This window comes from Bradysia coprophila, unplaced genomic scaffold (assembly GCF_014529535.1).
Source record: "Bradysia coprophila strain Holo2 unplaced genomic scaffold, BU_Bcop_v1 contig_732, whole genome shotgun sequence".
Taxonomy (NCBI): Eukaryota; Metazoa; Arthropoda; class Insecta; order Diptera; family Sciaridae; genus Bradysia; species Bradysia coprophila.
This window is the reverse complement of record NW_023503972.1, coordinates 911,169-929,393: the sequence shown is the minus strand read 5'-3', so window position 1 is coordinate 929,393 and position 18,225 is coordinate 911,169. Positions and strand designations below refer to the sequence as shown.

At 34.5% G+C, this 18,225-nt stretch overlaps 1 protein-coding gene across 3 annotated transcripts in view; it reads left to right on the top strand.

The window, feature by feature from the left end:
* Positions 1-412: 412 nt before the first annotated feature.
* LOC119084433 (lachesin) overlaps positions 413-18,225 on the top strand; it is a 106,932-nt gene continuing 89,119 nt past the window's right edge. Inside the window, exons 1-2 of one of the 3 annotated variants that reach the window (XM_037194412.1) lie at positions 413-504; positions 788-1,076. The gene's annotated coding sequence lies outside the window, so the exon portion shown is untranslated. Of the gene's footprint in view, positions 1,077-18,225 lie in introns of all 3 variants that reach the window. The other 2 variants (XM_037194413.1, XM_037194411.1) reach the window with 2 other exon arrangements.

Here is an 18,225-nt window from a genome sequence, read left to right as displayed (position 1 = left end):
TGCACATTCTGTTATTTTCCGTCAACAACTGATGGCTACGCTCAATTCCCCTGAAAGCTCTCTGGCGTTCTCTCTCTCTCTCTCACTTTCTATAGATTTCTCTTTGTCTCCATAAATTTCTCATTAGGATACGTCTCGTGAGCGTCTCCGATATTCATTCACAAAATGAAAATTGAGCCCACTTCGTTATCCCCATCTGTATGGTACTAACCATTTCACAGCACCAACAACATTATAAGATGAGAATAGGTGAAAAAAGAAGAAAAAAAAATTCATTTCAGTTTAATGCGCATTGGAATCGACGCATATGACAAAGAACCACATGAAATACCGTAAAACGGTAAGTGTGGATTCTCTCTGAACACAATGTCTCTGAACCTTAAAAAGGACTGAAATTTCGTGACTGTTGTCAGTTTGTCTTTAATTGCGAACGGTACGGGACGGTTTTAATGCAACTGAAAATTTTCAAATGAATGTGAAATAAATGTGCGTTGATTTATTATGGTAAAAAATATCAGTTTTTGATGTTACCAAAATGAAAAATGAAAATTCGAAAGCAAATTTAAAATGTGACAATGTTGTGCCATCCAAACTAATGGTTGAACCAATTTGAGAAAAATTCGGCAACTTATTAATTTCCATGAAAATTCAAAAATGTTAAACCCAGGTGGTCGAAATTAATTAATTTTTATTTTCAATTAATGCCAACCAAGTTTACGGTATCATGGTGTACCGTAATCCATCCACAACAGTGTTCATTTCTTTAAAATATGTTAAATCATTGCAGCTCGATATATTTCACACTTTTGTGCTAAATTTGATGAACACGCTTCCAAGGCGAATGTAAATCGGTCACACCATATTATCATTACACAGCACAAACTGTCTGTGAATTATTTTAATCGGTGAATTGCATTAGAAAACAATATTGTTCCCATCGGGATATTGCTGTAGTGCACGTTACACGAATTTATAGAGTGAAACAGTAATAGAGTTCGGTTTTGTGATTCTGTAATTGCCAAGTGTTTGGTGTTTAAATACTGCAATAGGGAATTTAAAGTAGACTCCGAGAGAAGGTATGTGCGATTTTATTGTCATCCTTATTTATTCATCACAGAAAATATTAAATTTGTCTGAAAATTCTGTGAATTTTCTAAAAGCGTACGATGAAAGAGGTGCTTTTGAAAATACCGTTCCACTTACTCCCTTTCATAGAAACACCTAATCTGTTTGGGTTACATGCTCGGAAAATATAGTATTTAATGTGCTTTACATTACCGAGTCTAATAAGGTCAAATGAAATAAACTTTTTCTGAATAGTTGAGTGTGGTTGTCGTCTACGTCTAATAACTGTAATTATGGTGTAATTAGTGATTTGTAATTAGTGATTATTGGATTTCATTCAATCATAGGGTTGCATGCTATACCGTTTGAAAATATCGCATATATATATCTCTGCCAACTGCTGGCTTACACAAATACAATTCCATTGATCTTATAGAATGACCACTAACAATAATAATAATAATAATCTCTCCAACGGTGCTTTTGTGGTTTGTTTATTCAGTGTAACTGAATGTCGGTCGATGGACGTAGGCGTAAAGGCATCTTCATCGGTGAGGTTAATAATTTAGCTTTACATGGGTTGAGAAGAAATCAATGAAACGATGCCATCACCATGTAATTTCGGTTAACTTTTGTTTTTTAACTCAATGCTTTGGCTTGAAATGGCTTTAAAAGTTTTTACAATCAACGGTGACACATTTCAGTCTTAATTTTCTTGTAATGTCAGGTCGTGGTATTCTGGACTATTTTTGGGAGTATACGTTTTCCCAGCTTTTCTGAAAAAAAATCGTAGATTTTCCCGCTTTTCCTATTTTCCCGAAAAGTGTTTTTGGGTAAAATATGGAAAATAGTGGGAAAATTATAAAGTTCTGGAAAAAATGAATAGTCTATGCATGATATACCTGTGACCGGCCAGTGGATTAGTAGAACTATTTCATTTCCATCATGTCAATATTCAAAAATAAAATGGAAAACGGATGGAGATGACCCCGGTAAAATATATTTTATGTGGCGTATTCATATTGGTCGTGTTGGGCTAGATGTTTCATAAAAAAAAACAACAAATCAACGGTTCAGACGAGAAATTTTCCATTAAAATAATTGACAAAAAAAATAATTGACTATTGACAGCCGTTTCCATTAAATGCACATTAAATGAAATTAAATCCATAGCAGGCTGACGTCGAGTTATGACAGTGTTGACAATATTTGGGTCAATAAATTCCATGTTTTTGGGAATGTCATGGATTTTACAATAAATTTGATTTTACCAATCAAATCATTAAGAGGAATCTTCCCTTGGCAAATTTGTAGCCTACATTTGGGCGCAAAAAAAAAGTAAAAACATCATTTGGTATTGAATAAAGAATAGAAAAGTTGTAATGATGTGACCTAGGTCCGAGAAAACTCAAAATTTGTGTATATTTTCGTGAACTATTGAGTTTTCCCTCACCACAAAAATTTTAATTAACACATTTCAACACTAAACGATGCTAGTACTTTTTCCAAAAAGGATGCGAGTGGAAAATTATCATCAAAGATACGATTCTTTTGTATTTGGGCAGGCTATAAATTTGCCAAGTGTAGATTTCTCTTAAATGTGCCATCAACTATCTAAATATTAATTGTGTTTGTATCATTCAATATTTTCGTTTCGATTAGGCAAAATTTGATCAAGGTTCTGAACATGTTAAGACCAAGGCTCCGAAAGAACTTACGAAGACGGGTGAATAACAAAAATCTTGACAATTCAGACATGTATATTATTTGAAAAGTCGACTTGAAAACAATTTTTTGTTTGTTAAGTTGAAATCGTCATATAAAATTTTCCAAACCTAGTTGGCGCTACAGGAAAATTTCGATCACGAAGGCTGTGACACACAAATTGCGTCAGTGGCTACGAAGTTTATAAATAAAAGTCAACTTAACAAAAACAAAATTACGAATTTTCCTAAAAAAAAACATTTTCTTCGAGTTTATTTCACACACAATATGTACTGAGTGCGTCTATCAATTTCTGTGTCACTTGCGAATATTTCGCGCCAAAATGTATGCAATTTTTTTATCGATAAATGCAATCAAAAATGAATTGTCCATCCACTTCTGTAATATTGTTTTCACTTTCTTTTGGGCTTTCGTCGACGATATAATGTCGGGACTGAAGCAGGGCCTATTTTAAGGAAATTAAATTTCCAAAAATTCTTACATTTTCTCATTACTTTTCGTCATTTTATCTAAAAACACAACAGATTGCATCGTCAATGTTGTTTTTACTGCCTTTTTAGTTGTTTTTCATGTATTTGACCTAAACTGATTACTTTGGAATAAGATATAACAGAAAACAAAATTTAGAAATTTTAAGAATTTTTGTGTTTGTGAAATTTTGGAAATTTTTGGAAATTAAATTCCTTAAATTAGGCCCTGGCACTGAAGTCTGTTTAGCTCTCCATTTACGGGACGTTTTCATTGCTCAAATGACTTGCATTGTTTTAATTCCAACTGTCAAGTAAACGGCTGGAAAACTGTTACACGGTGTGTTTTAAGGGACACTGCGAGGGGATACTCGCTTTAGTAGCTTGCAAAAATCCGAAAAATCTCTATGGGAATTTTGAGATTTTTAGGACAAAGATTTTATGAAGTTTTTTTTTTAAATCTTCAAAAGTAAAAATACCTTGGATTCTCGACACTGAAAATCATTCCGATATTATCGACCTTTTTAATGTAGATAAAACATCTTGCAGAATTAGAGAATCTTTGATGTTTCAAAATCTTTTATTAAACGCGGATGATTATTCTTACAAGAATTTCTTTGTGTTAGATTTGAAAGCATCAGAAGGATTCTTTGTATAAAAAACACGCAAAGTAAATTGAATCCAAGTAGAATCCAAGCTTTTTTTACGTTACGGTTATTGCAACGGGCTGTGAACACATACATAAAGCTCGGGACGAGGACAACTACTAACTGCAATGCCTATCAAAAATTCTAAAAGCGAAAAAAATTTTTTACGAACAGAGCTTGGCTCTTCCCTTTCCCAGGGTGTGCGTAAAGCATATCTTAGACGAATATCTCTGTTTCGACCTCCGGAACCAGTGGCGGTCAGAGGTTAGCGTGGTCTAACCATCTTCAGTCGTTTCCGCTGGTCCGTTACACGAGACAGCAGTACACTTTCAGTTGAACAAGTTTCGAAAGTTTACAAAAGAAAGTTCATCTTCTGATGGAAAATCGGGAAATAATGTGGAAAACTGCTGTGAAAACACCCAAACGCAGCAAAATACAGAAAAAATTCATTCAAACAAACAGAATCAACAAATAAATTATACAAAACAAATGAACCCAATTAAACTAGACTCACACCACACTTCGGATCGTTCTTTCCATGCATTGAGGCCAAGTCACATTTCATCCAATTTTCAACCATTGGCACAAACTTTTTAATTCTTTTCGTCCCCAAGCACCAAATTTTGTTTTTAATTGACGTTAAATTGACTTTCAACTGAATGGCCAACCACATTACTTGATTAAAATCCTGTGTAGATCGGGACACTGTCAGTTTCGAATTTCTGATATCGACCGTTATGCTGCATGTTTCATGGATGAAAATCGGATAATAGAAAAACCGTTGGCGCAACGGATTATTTTCGAGTGTTGGAACCGTGGCGAGACGCAACGAGCTATTATCGAATAAATACAGAAAGCACAGCTTGATTAATATTAGAAAGAAGGAAATTTTAGTTTTTCCATCAGTGTTACCATTGTTCATTCCATTTTACACACCTTTTCATATAAAGCTCATTAATTGAAAATTTGTTTAGAGTGGAATGAGCGAGTAGCAAAACTTAAATTTTCTCTTCTTGGATTATTCTTTTGAAAAATTTAATAATAAGCAAAAAGTTTACGAGAAAATCAAAATAAATTTTTGATCAATTAATTACTTAAGGCTCTTACCCACACAGAAAATTAAAGAAGGACGCTTTGATAACGGACATTAGAGAAATAAAATTAACAAAAACTTACCGAATCGAAACTACATGGACTCCAGAATTATCGATTCCATATGCGACTAAATTACCTTTTTTTAGAACTTTATCAAAACTCTTTGTTTTGTCTCGAATTGCTCAATTTTGGTTGATTTTATTGCCAAATATTTCGCCTACACATGGTAGGCATTATCAATGGCTAGAAACACAATCAAATTTCCTTACTTAATATCACACGGGAATTAGAACAATTTTACCTTAAATTCTGATTGGAATTTCGTCTGAGTAAGTTTACGTTACACTTGCTATTTGTTTACTATCAACATAATAGGTTCATTGACACATTATCACAGCTGATTTTTTTCATTTTCAGAGGGAAAACGTCAAAACGTTTTTACGACCAATAATTTCTCTTGATTTACCCGTTCACTGAAACTTGTTGGAAGTTATCTCGAAACTAAAATTAAACTTAGGTCAATTTCTACATATATAACAATCGAACAGCCTCGCCAAAGACTCAAACCTTAATCCTCGAACACACCACTATTATATGTTTGACTAAGCGAATGGTTTTTTCAGTGTCTTCCTGAAATGCTTTCCCTTATTGTTTAGTTCGTTGGAATCGACTTCGTGCGACGGAATCGATATCATATACTCTTACTTTTTCAAAACATGTGATGTTTGCTCTCAACAGGTTCAAATATGGTGTTTGATATGTTGCCTGACCGTAATTAGCTGCAGGATCAGCTTTCAATTACATTTAGGATTGTTGAACTATATATATATCTATTGTGTAGATGCAATGCCACTGTTTTTGTTTGATCAAAGAAGTTTTAAAGGCGTCACACAGTATTCCAAAACGTTACTTATAAATCTATTTTCGACATCAGTACGTCACTTTGCGACCCCTAATTCAGAAAAATTAGTGGAATACGAGGTGGGATGGAATAAATGAAAAGAGAGGCGCTACTTTTATGTATGTGGGACGAATAGGGGGAAGCTGGTGAGTTTACTATTTTATTATTAAAAATTCAAAAATCTGTTGAAAATGTTTCAATCGGACTGAACACACCTTCATGGGGTCAACTTAAATCAAAATGGAGCTTGATTGTCACCTTCATCACCTTATTAATATGTCACAGGTTAGTCTGCTTTTGCTGACTTAGTTTTAGGCTCGTAAAGAAAGTTATATTAGTCATCTCTTCCGCTTGATTCCGACTCATTTTAGTGAGCTAGTAAATAAAAATCTGTTTGTTTGGCTAGTGTTCAAATATCGCGACATCGTCGCTCATTTCTAAGAGGCTTTTTTTTAGCGAATTCGAACCTCTCGTTCGCTAAAAAAAACCTTTCTGCATGCGTTAGGAAAAATACTATTCTAACGAGATATTAGGCTACAACACAGTTACTGTGTTATTTCATGTTACCCACCAAAACGTTTTATAACGGAATTTAGACTAGCAGTGAACTCTTGAAATTCTCAACATTAATTGAGTATTAGACTGCTACCAAGCGTTATCAAATTGCAAATAAATCTACTCATCTGCTCGTTTTATGAAACTAACATTCCATCAATATCAGCCGACCAAGTGCTAAGTTTTATTGGCAATTCAAAAATAAATTTCTTCCATTTCCTCGTCCATTTCAAATCATTTTCACTAGAACGGTTGTGGCATTTACAGCTCTTTAAAAATCGACTCCAGATTTGGTGGAAACATACACTCGTTTCAACCAAATCTGGAGAGTGAGTGGATAGTGCCACACATGCCGAGTAGCCGAGTGTTGTGCAAATATGGTGTGAGTATTCTCGTAATTGAACTGTATTTGACACATGCATGCAACATAACAGTTTTGTAAAATCAATTCAGTAAACCGGGACCACTCATATTCCATATCACTTTAAAATCGGACGGGAAATGGAGTAATTGGTTTCTGCATAGACGTTCACACAATAAATAAAATTCCAATTCGTGTCCCCCAATTCAACGGTTTATTTCACGTAAAGAAAATTTCAAATTTAAAAGTTTGTTTTCCTTTAATTGCATTTTATAATTATCTCTTTGTTCCAACAAACTCCACCGACATTGTTTCATTTAATTGGTGTTAATCACACAATTTCCACCGAACAGTGAAAAAAAAATTTCAAAATTAGCTTAACTTTTTGTATTAAATACGTCTGCGATTCTTGTATATGATGTATTTTAATGCTTCGTTTTCCGTATACACAATCGCTTTCATATACTTTCGCTTATAAAACAAACAGAAAAATATGTATAAAACATCAGAAAAGACCCGTACGAATTGTCTACGCAGTTGTCCATGAATCAGATACATGAAGCACACCCAACAAATAACCAATAAGTTTCCTCTTGACAGCAACGCAGCCACTCGAAACATCATTTTCACTTAGTTGTTTCACTTTTCCTAAAATGTAATATGGCGACTGGAAGCCATTTTGTTAGAGAATAGACAACATCCATAAAAATCGGATAAAATTTACTCAAGATATGGGCGAGAATCACTACCTTCTACGCCGGTGACGGAATGGCATACTGGAAAGTCCTTTTGCACAATTTATGGACTTTTCGTAGATTTCAAGGTAGCCAATCCAGCACTCTCATGTACTGAATACATGTCGCACGTATACAATACATATCGTGAGTACTGAGTGTGTGTAACGCACATATAAAATAAGGACTGCTCATAGTATTGTGGCCTATGAAAAAGTGAAGAGATGGAAATGTAGTATCAACCTTGAAGAGCCCTTTAAAGTATCACCTTTCCGACTCTGTCTCCTTCCCTTTTGACATTACAAAACAGGGAAAATAGTTACTTTTAACATAGGGAAGAAAACAGGAAACTAAAACAAGAGCGATATTTGTGACCAGAGCGAAGGGTGGGCCATAATTTCGCTCGAGTTGGGATTTCTTGTACACCTGTGATCACAACGTTTTTCATATCATTTTTTATTCATTTATTTCAACAATGGCAACATGCTCCCTCACTACTTACATTTTAAATCTTTACAATATGTGCGAGGTGTGATTTACTGTTTTTCTCCACAAAACAAAGGCCATCAATTCGCCACATCATTTTTTGAAAACACAAACAAAGGGAGAGTTCAAGTAAGAAAAGTTCTATTTTCTCCCCACGGAAAAGAACGTACTGCACTTTTCTCACTAGAAATGTCATTCTAATCATCAAAGTAACTTACACCACACAAATAAGAAAAAAAGAACTGTCAACCACAATAGATTTCCCACTACTCATGGGTCGACGTGTTACAAACTTATCAGTACACTTATAAGACCGCTATGCTCGGAACAGGTCTAAACAGCTCTGTAATAGCTGCAAATAAAAAACAAAAAGAAAAAGGAAAAATGAATAAATATTCAAAATAGATAACCAGGAACACATAGCCCGAGTAAAATATGATTCACGATTTTAATACATAAAAGGGATTTAAAGCAAGCACTAAAGCAGAAAAAAAATGGAAAATTTGCATACAATTTGTTTCTTTTCAAATGCAAATAAAACTCCGTAGAATGATTTAAAAGAAAAAAGAAAGATTTGTACGGATGCATACACGAAATCATTTGCGAATAAAAACGCGAGTAACAAGTTCCCTTATTTTTTTCCATATCCAATGCAATGCGATATCACATCTATGAACGGGGGGCTTTAATTTATTGTCTTTGCAAAGAAACGTTTCATGAAATATTAATTTTTTTTTTTTGGTTGAATGCAAAAATGATTAATGATGTTTGCACTGAACGAACAGCTATTCGGTTACCTTTCTCATCTAACATTGATGGAATAAAATTTCCTTTTTACCCACAGTGCGCTTTCGTTCAATGTTCCATTACTTATACCCATTTTTGTTGTGGATAAAGAAAATAGATGAGTGTGCAGTTTTGATTTTCTTTTTGCCTTACCTCTTCTTCTCTTTTTCATTTTTCTCGACCGTGTTTGTAGAATTGGTTTTTCTACGTCGAACACGGAAGTGGAACTAGTTAACATAATACAATTTCGTATTATGTCGGATGCAATCACTTTAAATGTATAACACTTTCCAATCAGTTTCACACACACCTTTGATAAATTATTTTTAAAGTAGATTTAATAATGTCGGTTGCACTTATCGATTCGATATTCTACCGCTTTTCTGTTGATTTTCTGTGGAACGCCACAATCAAGAAATTATGTACACTCCGGGCGACCATGGTGGTGAGACATAAAGAATTAATTTTTATATGAATACATTGAACTGTACATGCATAATACCACTGTGTATGTATACGAAACGAAGGGACGTCTGTTGATGTATTTTAATTAAACTCCTAAGTTCACGTCATTGAAAGTTTTTACAGATTCCTTCATGCATATCCGAGCCCTATCTGCATTAAATAAATCACTTTACGGTTGTTATTAGAAGAAACCAAACGCGTTTTATTGAGCTGTCTAATTCAGCTCGATACCTCCCATAGTGCGATAATGCAATTGCTAAATTTATGATTAAGGGTATGCTTTAAAAAATTGGAACTTAAAAGCCTCCGAACAACCTCTGCTATCCACATTTTTTAACGGGCGGAAACGGATTCGTTCCACAGATTTTCATGCTCTATCCATCGCAGAATGTTTTAGTTTTCATCCTATATAACTCGGCGGTTCGCTCATGGTAAATTTTCAAAATCTGAAAAATCAGCGGACGCCTGAGTTTCTGTGGCGAACGAATAAAATTGGAGACGATAGAAAAACTGTGAAACAAACCCGTTTCGCCCGTTAAAAAATGTTGATAGCGGAAATCGTCGTAGTAAGATTCGTTTAAAAATGTAGACCACCGCCTCTTGCAATAGCGTTGTATGATCAGTTAACTGAAATCAAATTTTCAACAGTTTGAGGCAATAGATGAAGGATCAATGCATTCAGCAAGGTTTTTTAAGGTCCAAATGACATTTGAACAACGGACAAGTATCATCATTTCAAACTAAATATCCAATTGCTATATCACTCATGATTCCTGGTAGTCCTGCAGTGATGGCATTGTTATTCCCCATCAACTCTACCAACATTGAAACGAAAACTATCTACATTAGGCATACAGACGGTATACGGTAGGTAGAGAAGAGAGAGAATAGTAGTAGGTAATCCCATATTCCACTCCTGGAATGGAATATTGATGATTTTCGTTTCAATGTTTAGTAGATGCGCTTAAGAATAAAAGAATAGCAACAGTAATACCAGTGGTATTATACCACTCAAGCCACCAATGGTGAAATTTTGAGATAGAAATTTTTTGTCTGAAATTTTATAAAAATTGTACCCCACAGTAAATAACCTTTTAATTTAAACAAAGCCTTTTCAATGAAATTTCTGTAAAATCCAAAAATTTATCACATTTCTCAAATTTTACAATTAACTGAGTTTTCACAAAAAATTCTCGAATTTTCATAAATTTTATAACATGAAAAATATTTAAAACGAGCCGTCAGAACAGTCGGAACGTTTGCTGCAACTGAGCCCCGTACGACCCACAAACCTGTTTCGTACGTGATCTTAGAATATTTCGTAAATGACTAAAAATTATTTCTGCCGTAAAATGGTATACGCATTATTCGATATATTTTCAATGTAACTCTAAAATTGAACTACTGTTACTGATCCTTCAGGACATTCAGTGTTTTTTTTGCGAATGAAATAGGGTTACGGATGAACTAGGCCATTTTCCGGTTTGTTGACACACTGTGAAGGATTTTTTTTTTCAATAATGAATTGACTATACAATGTACAGTATGACGAAATACTGAAATTACGTAATTTTCGAATTGATTTCCTCAATAGAAACTAACTTGATTCAAGAGCTACCTCTAGATATAAATTGAAATAGGAAAAATGTTGTGGTGAGTATCTCAATAATTTGTTTGTTTTTTTATTATTATTCTATGTGCTTGATTAATGCGTGTATATATGAATTCGAAGTGCCAATTAGTGCAATTTACAATCAATTTTTTATATGTTCTCCGTCGGATTTCAAACAGCACGGTGTGCCTGAACTAAATTTAATCAAAAAATGTTGCACCTCTGTTTTCTCTTCGTATTTTACTTTTTTGGTCATTACAAACAACTTTTGTTTGAAGTGTAAGGTGGCGCAGTGGACGCTTTTCAAAATAATGTAAACAATTATGGGTGTTTCATCGATTTCCATACATTTTCTCAGGGTACATACGTGAAAAAGACGAAAATACGTCTTATCATACATGGAATCTGTTGATTGAATATTGTTTGTGGGCACAGAACAGACACTTTTTTGTACGAAGACTGCGATAGGAAGCCGATAGATTTGGTATAAAGCCGGCTTCAAACACGTTCGCAACGTGAAAAAAATGGAAAAATCGGGAAAAACGTCTACTTTCATTTGCCATTAGTGTCACAATACAAAAAAAAATATTTTTGTTCCACAAACAATATTCGATCAACAGATTCCATAGAGATTATTTTTCGTAACTTTCATGTACATACCTCATAAGAATGGGTAATTCCAGCTAATTTGAGACTTTTCGAAATATTTTCACCAAATGAAAACCGATTTCATTAAAAAAAAATCCTTGAAAGCTGTTGACCAGACGCGTCGTTATATTAGGTCGGTGGCCGAAAATCTCGGGGAGATACCACCATAAAAGTGTATGCTTGTTTTTAGCAAATTTTAGAAAATTCTAGTTTATTTCACGAAACCTGAACCGATTTCACAAATTTTTTTTGCTGAAAGCTATTGACAAGACGCGTAGTTTGACACCAATGTGTTTCCCTATAAAAACGAACGCTATAATTCCACAATTGCACCAAATGACACGAAATTAAATTTTTAGAAGATTTTTGGTTCATTCTGCTTCGAAGTAAGGTGAAATCACCTCGACCCAAACGTTTCCAAGATTACGTTTTTTCATATAAAAACTGAAGATCGGTGTCATTCGAAATCTACAGCATATGACTTCACGAGAAAAATACCTTTGGCTCGATCAGGTTAGTGGGGTGAATGAAGTAGGTGAAATCAGCTTCCCAGTGGTGATAAGTGTCATCCTCGAATTTTGACTCGTCGAAGTTATCTCGAAAATTTTTATAACCATTTTTTGAAACGGTTTTGAGCCAAAGCAATATTCTCTGTGGGGTAATAACCACCAATTTCGAAAAAAAATATTTCTGGCCTTTAATGACCACCGAAAAATATCACTTTTATAGACATATCTCCCACAAATTTTAGGCTACCAACCTCATTATGGGCTTAAACTGTGCGTCCTGAATACAGCATTAAGGGAAAAAAAAGTTTATAGAAATCAGTTTACATTTGGTGAAAATATTTCGAAAAGTCACAAACGTGTAACGCAACTAACCGCCGACTTCTTCGATCACACAAGTCACAATTCGCAGGCTAAAAATTTCTTTCTTGTTGGCATGAAAGCACTGGGTCTCCTGAGTATTAGAAAATTTATAGACTGATTAGTTACCGCAAAACATAGCCAACACAACTACACGACTCACTTTATGCCTCAGAAATGACGAAATTTGTAACGCAACTAACCCTGAAGTTACCTATATGAAAATCGATGAAACAAACAAAGTTGTTTGTAATGACTCAAAAAAGTCAAATACGAAGAGAAATCAGGGGTGCATGTTTTGATTAAATTTAGTTCAGGCACACCGTGACCGCGCAATCATACACCATTGAGTAGTCATTGACTGTTGTTACGATTATTCGAGAAGAACCGATCAACAATTTTTTCCATGTAATTTATAATAACGACCGAACCTTTATTCAATTTTTGAATAGCCAATCATAGTTATTATTGAAGGGAAATTCAATTAAAATATTCAAAAGAAATCTCTAAATAATTGAGAATCAACAAATCATAGTTGATGTGAATTTCAGGCGTGTTCTTAACGAGCTATTTTTTAATGTTGGTTATTAGATAACATTTCCACTTTTTCAATTATAAATTTTCCGACTTCTCTCAAACTTTGTGCTAAAAAAAGCCAAAGGCTCCAAACCACCAATTAGTCCATTGTCTGTGCTGGTATTTTTAGTGGTATTTAATTAGTACCACAGTTTCCGAGTTTCCTTCCTCCACCTCTTCGGAATGTGGCAAAATTAATTAAACGAATCGTTAAGATTTCTGCTCAACATTTAGCAACTCGCTCCAGACTGGTCTGAATCTGCTGTGCTTATCAAAAATGGAGCAATGTGTATGCGAGACACGCCACAAAAATCGCTTTAACATGCTTTCTCTGATCAATTTACGAAGTTACTGATTTGGTGGAAGAAGCAGGTGAATAGCCCCATTTGTGTATGTGTGGAAGGGAACGTAAACAAATTCGGAAGACATGTTTTATCAAAAGCCAGAGCCATGGCGTTGGGGTATCTCCACTGCAGTGAACAACCTTTTTCAGCGAGACACCATCCGATTGATCTAGACCAGATGGGAAAAAAACCAAATTCAGTCTAATACCGTGGTACCATGGGCACTCAAATAGTGCGCACTGCGCATACTGTTTTTTGGCCAGAGGAGTGATCAGACCGAAGCTTTCACTCCGTGGACAAATGGAAAATGATCAACGTGTCATACTCAATACAACGCTGAAGTGTCGTTAAAGTTTACAAGTTAAAGGAAATGTTGTCTCGATTTTAAGTACTCGCACAATCGAAAAAGTTGAGCGAAATTTTCTGTCCAATTACTTAAGTAGCAAGTAGCAATGGAAGCAAATTACGTCGTTCATTGACATATCAAATAAATAATTACATTCCAACGTAACTTTCAACACAACATCTCCATCAAAAATGGTATTTTTATTTATAACTTTGATAATCGGTATTGAGCACAGCCCCAAAACAAAAGGTAGACAAGTTTTGTACTCAGCCATTAATACCCTCATCATTAAAGTACGTATACGTACGTTTAACGAAAGACCATGATAAAATAGCTCGCAACGGAACAAAGAGATAACAATAAACAACCTGGAGCTATTGATGGCATTCCACTTTTGCCCCCCATACACACATACAGACATCAATATTAAATAATTCGTCCGATATTGGAATGGTTATAAGGTGGTATTTTCAAGGAAAGATTTTACGTTTAAATTGTTTGTCGTGAAAATATTATTTGTCTATTTCGTTGTATATCAATTAATTGTTTACTTTGCTCAACCTGTAACAAAAACATGCGGAAGATATTTTCCTTGATCTGTTTTGATTTAATTTATGATATATTCTGGTAACAATTAGGAATTGAACCGGATAAATGGTATGTGGGTCGGTTTTGCTCTTTTGTTAAAGTTAATCCCTATGTATAGGAAGGAGGACTGACGGATTTGTGAAACACGTGCAGAAATGGGCTTTTGAGCATGAAATAGTGTATGGTAGTGCTTCTCCGTGTGTTGAAAGAAAGAAACCATGTCCACCGTGTCGGCGTGACAGGAGTCCTCTCTTCACGAAAGACACGGATTCTTTGATTACAGTGGATTCTGATTGATTTTTGAGGCTCGGAACAGGTCAGGTCAACCTGAAACTTGACTTGAAATATCTGAAATCTTGCCTGAAACCTGACCATTCAATTTAGACCCGACCGGTGCTTTAACCTTTAAATCTCGAGGAAATACTGTTGATCTTTCTCACGCAAATAACTGATGAATGTGTGCATCACATATGAATACAGCACTGGGCATTCTATATACATTTCTTCAATACACTGTGAACGAATGAAAGTTGGTATAAAGATAGACAAACGGTTTTACTACGCTGTTAATTTTATTATATATTACTCACTTATCACGATAAGACTTTGAAATCATGTGCCAATCACATACAAAAACAAACATCTTCCAAAGTCTTATCGTTCAGCCAATATTGGTCCGATTGGAAAATTAATTACCTTGCCAGACTCCTGAGATCACTAGCTACACACTGGCATTTTGTTTGATCGAAATCCATCGTGTAAAAAATTTCATTGTTCTGAATGTGACGGTTGTCAAAGTCATGCGACTTATACTCGATATACGGAATATACGAAGATATACTCGATATACTCAGAATATACGCGATATACTCGATATACTCAGAATATACGCGATATACTCGATATACTCAGCATACTTAAAAATGAAAGGAAGAGCCCTACCGTCTTTTTCTAAATCTCTTATTTCTCCAACTTCTCTCATTTCTTCATAATGAATGAAGGGAAATGAGAGAAGTAAGAGAAATAACTTTAGAAAAAAACATTCATGGTCGTTATTGCGGTCGTTCACATTTCAAAAAGGATTCTGATGAAAAGATATCATCAAAAATGAAATGCGCTACATGTAAATGTACGCATGGATCTTCACTTTACAAAATTGTATCCTACATTTGAACATTTGTTATTTTTTTTATGATAAGTAAAAACATCGTTTGGTGTTTGTATAGATCAGTGTCAAATAACGGTTTTTCTCTCAAAATAGTGTCAAATGAGTTGTCAATTTCACAAAGGTAACCTCAAACAATGGCAGCTCCATATAAATTTTTGTAACATTGTGGTTAGCTTTGTGAAAATGACAGCTCATTTGACATCTCAAACGACATTGACAATGATCTATAGTTGTTGTAATGTCCTCTATTTCAAAATTGAAAAAAATAACCATTTTCATACATCTAGTGTTCAACGCGCACACTATTCTCTCAATACAACGTATAATAAAATGACCGATGATTCTAATTTATACAGAAACAAACTAAAAAACGTATGCCTTTGGTCAGAGGTATGAGAATGAATGACTAAACATGAAAAGTCAAATAACTTCCGAGTGTAAAAAAATGTATCATTTCACAATGTAAAAACCTCACGTTGTCCATCTATCAGATCAAAATTTTGACCATTGGCAGTGTGATCGCATGCCAAATTTTGTGTGCTAACTATTCGCCATCAGTAGTGTTTTTGAAACGTCAAATCACCAAAACAAAAATCTAGTGTCTACTGTGGAAAATGCAAAAATTTCGGTGATTTCGATGTTGCCGAACCTTGTTGAAAAACGCAGCGGGCATTTGTAACAACAATTTTGCCAAGTGAAGATTCCTCTTAAATAACTGCCATATGTTAACAGAAGGCAAGTTTTAGGAATCTCTACGAATTTTCAGACATGAATTTTTAAGAATTTAAGAACTAAAATTCCGAATAATAAGCCCTGCATTGCTGAGATGGTATATATATAAATATATTTAGAAAAACATTGCTTATTGTATGGATAATTGGAATAATTTACTATCGAAATAGAACAGGACTATTGCCGAGAAAATCTATTGAAGAATTCCAATTAGCTTGTTTGTCGTTTCTATGAATAGGTTGGGATAGTGAAATGTTAAATGATTCGTATTTAAAGATCCGCACTTCACTCCGTTTACGGTATAATAATGGAGAGAGTGAAGTTGTCACTACAGTGGTTTTTTTTAGTAGTGAGTGAACATATTTGAGATTTTTTAGAGTTTTAAAAGTCATCGATGTTCCCAGTCAAAAAAGTGTTTCCAGGCTTTGATATTTTTGCACAAAATTTGAAAATCCCTTAGCGAATTCAAATTTTACGCCAAAATATCAGATACTGGGAAGAACTTATTTGACTGTGAAAATTGTGCTTTTTAAAGATGAACACTCAGTATTTATCTTTTTGAAAACGGTGAGAACGAAGTTAAGTGTTTATTAAGCCTTAACCCCCTAAAACGTTTAATTGCCATGATTATTCCAAAAATTTCCGTTTTTGAACCTGGACGGATCTCAAATGGGACATGTCATAGAGTTATACTCGAGAGTTGGCGAGATGGCGTTTTGTCGTTTTATCATCTACCCTTGTGGCCTGCACACTCTTGCAATATTTAGTAACCCTGACTCGTATGTCAAACTGTCATACTTGACATGTCCTGTGAAATTTTGTGTTTTGATAAGAATCACACAACAAAAATGTTTTTAATGTAGCGATTTCAGCGTTTGTTTTTAATAATTAAACAAAATAACGTAGAAGACAAATGAGAAAGTCCAAGAAGTGAAACATAATCGACTCATTACACGTGATGTGCAAAAAAAAAATAAATTTTGTTTACAATGGAAAAATATGGAACGTTCCTTCCGTAAACAGTACGATCAATTTTGATTTATTTGTCCTCGGTGGTGAAAATAAACACAATAAAGTCCAAAATGTTAAGATCCAAATCCAATGAATGATAGAAACAAATTTTTATTGAAAATTTCCAAAAAATTTGATGCGAACAATGACACAAATTTCACAAAAACAATTAATTTTTCGACCCAATTAAATCTAGATACATCCTCATCATCCTCATTTTGCACAATTTTCTTTCACTTTTTATAATTATCCTATAAGCACTGAACATTTAATACAAAAACCACTGAATAAAAAAGCAAATCAAGCAATACATAACAATAAACAGAATCTAAAAAATATGAGATCAGCTGACAACGAAATTTTGTCAAACAAAATGGCTACTGACCGCACAAAATGCTTTTTTTTGATACCAACATTGAAAAATGATACTATACTTTCGCCCCGCATATGAGGGGCGAAAGTAAAAAAATGCATCCCACGGGGAGAAAGTACTTAACGAAGAGCGAACGCAACTGAACGAACAGCGAAAGTGACTGACGTCACAGAAAATGAGAGAAATGAGTCGAGTTGTCAACAAAATCCGCTCATATTATGCAGAATACTTTGATCAAAATTGTAAAACACTGTGCGCCAGTGTTCTTATTGAAATTAGCATACAAAGTTGATACTTTTTGTTACTGAATGATTTGTTAGTTATATCTTAATTTTCATGCCTTGGGCAAAAATTACGGAATTTTTCTCGTAATTTGGGCCCTCGGCATGAAAAGTTGTATACGCATCTGTTGTGGACGGTTTATTTTAGGCACTTTCGCTAGTCGCCCTCACTTCGTTCGGGCTACAACTCGCGAAATTGCCTAAAATATACCGTCCACAACAGATACGTAAATAACTATTTTGTGTGTGTTATTGTTGTGATGGCTAAATTATTAAATTTTTCATATACCAGGGGGCTGCCGCCCCCTGGACCCCCGCATTTTCTGGCTAAATGCCTCTTTATATCAACATTTTGTTGCGATGTTTGCGATACGTATCAATTTTCAATGTTGG